Here is a 2,440-nt window from a genome sequence, read left to right on the forward strand (position 1 = left end):
TTTGTCTCATAAAATGTTAGCTAAACTACTGCTCCCCACAGATGCATCAGAATGCAATGCTCATTCATGGGATTGGACCCAGTTCATTTACATTTCTCTGCTTTGCCCAGAGGATCCTGAACTTTGACTCAATCTCAGTTTGAGCCAGGACACAGACCCTCTTAAGGGCCTCTCCTGAGAATTAACTGACCTTACCACAAGGAAGACATTGTCTGGTCCAATTATGCCACCCACTCGCCCACGTCTGGTCCTTTCCAGTGGTTTGTCTCTAAATTCCTTTCTGCCTGACCTTTGACAGGCTTCAAGATCTTACTCTCTGTGCAACTCCGCATGCCAATACTCCCCCTCCCATTATTAGAATAGTACCCCTCCTTATTGCAATAATCTTTTTGATTGAAGTTTTCTTTTCCTACATCTAGATGTGTTTTTACCTGACACAACACAATGAGTGCTTGTGTGTCTAGTACCACAACCTATGTGTTAGATAGCTTTGAATATTACAATTTTCCTTATTTGCAATCAAACACATGAAATATGCAATTTGAAGCCCTGCCTGCTGCCCACATACTGCATTTTGAGTGAGTCTGTTTGCACTACTCCTTGTATCATGGTGACCTTTGGTTTTGATTGTGCAAGTGTTAATTCACCTGACTCAAAAGGAAGCATGTGTTTGCACCTTGCATAACCATGCTGCCTTGCATTTATATCTTTCAGGGCATTAGAAAAGGAATAAGGACATAGGAGTGGAACGTGACATCCCTGTTTTTGAGGAGGTTACTGTCTAAATAGGGTGGTAGTGGTGACCCACATGCATGGAAGGACAGAAAACAATATAAAAACCACATCACTGAGCTCTTAACTCTGTCTTCTAACTAAGAAGAGAGTGATTAACATGACCAATCAGCTCACAAAAGACCACAAACAACTCCCAGTGCAGTTGGGCAATGAGGGAAGCTGGATTCTCCTTGAGGGTGTAAACCAAAAAGTATCTGACACAGGTCTCGATCAACTTAGAAATTTATTTTGCCAAGAAGAAAGACATGTCCAGAAGAGATCAACACGAATCACAGAAATGCTCTGTGGTCTGTGCCTTTCTCCAAAGATCATTTTGAGGGCTTCAATATTTAAAGGGGAAATGTGGGCTAGAGGGGAAGGAGGGAGGGTATGGTCATATTACTCAATCTACAGGTTGCAAGAGAAAAGGAGCAGGTAGAGGAATAGTCAACTGTGTATTCCTCTTCAACTCAGTAAATGGGTACTTTATGTAAGATACAGAGAACACAGAGCAGCCACCTGTGGTGATGTTTAACCTTTTATCTATAGCTATCTGCTTAGGAACAAAAGGAAAAGGCCACTTCCTGCACGACTCAGCTTTTAGCTTAATTTTTTTGTTTTGTTTTTCTTTTGCATAGCAAATTGGGGTCCTGAGTTTTTATTTTCCTTTCACAAGGGAAATTCTTGGTTCCTGGAGTGGAGGCTGCCTATAAAATTGGAGAGTGGGAATGATCTGGGAGCCACAGGCATGATCTAGAAACAGGAGGATGATCTGTGATCCATGTCTTTTTCTCTCTGCCCTCTGATGCCTAGACATCCTGCAGCAAAAGCTTGGCCCCTTATTCTCAGAGCTGAATGCACACCTGAAAAGGAGTCCAGAAAAAGGTAGAGCAGCTTCAGGTCCCATGGCTACCCCCATGCAAAGGAGGTGAGGCCACAGGTAAGAGTCAACAGGCCTGAGCTACCAAAGCTCTCATTTGTTTCCCCAATCTTGAGTGCAAAAAAGCAATATGGCTGCAGCTTCACTTTTGCCCTGATGTTGTTACAGAACTGAACTGGGGTCTGCTCGCCTGGCACAGCAAAGCCAAGCACTAACATTAGGACGGCAGCGAGAGGAAGTGAAGCACTTCTTTGCAAGCACCAAGCAAAGAGAGTTGGGCAGTTCATGCCTAAGATCCCACCTGCCCAGTGGCTTGCAGGTAAGGGTTTGTAAACACAGGGGTAAATTTCAGGAAAGTAGAAGCTACAGGCAAAATCTTAAATACAAGGAGGTTATACATTGCTTTTGCCCTAAAAGGAAGGATATCTTGATGCAAGAGACTCACAGGTCATAGGCAGATTCAAAGATTCTCTGATTTGCCATTAGCTAAGAGAAAGAAGTTTTGTTTGAAACTTGGGGTCAGCAGAAAAGAATGTTAGCGCTGACTCATGGACATGACTTCCTCCAGCCCCCTCAGGAAGACATTTAAAATAAAGAATGGTGGTTAGAGTTCAGTCCTCAGTTGCCCCTTAACTGAGGTCTGCATGCCAGTGAATGCATTTTGTGAGGGTCTAGGTTTCTGAAAAACAACTCGGGGACTTACGTTAAGATGTTATCTTTAGTTCCTACAGGTAACCTAGTATCTCCCGGCTCTAGCTTCCTTGTCTGTTGTTTTAAAGTACAATT

The sequence above is a fragment of the Macaca nemestrina genome, chromosome X (assembly GCF_043159975.1).
Source record: "Macaca nemestrina isolate mMacNem1 chromosome X, mMacNem.hap1, whole genome shotgun sequence".
NCBI classification, from domain to species: domain Eukaryota; kingdom Metazoa; phylum Chordata; class Mammalia; order Primates; family Cercopithecidae; genus Macaca; species Macaca nemestrina.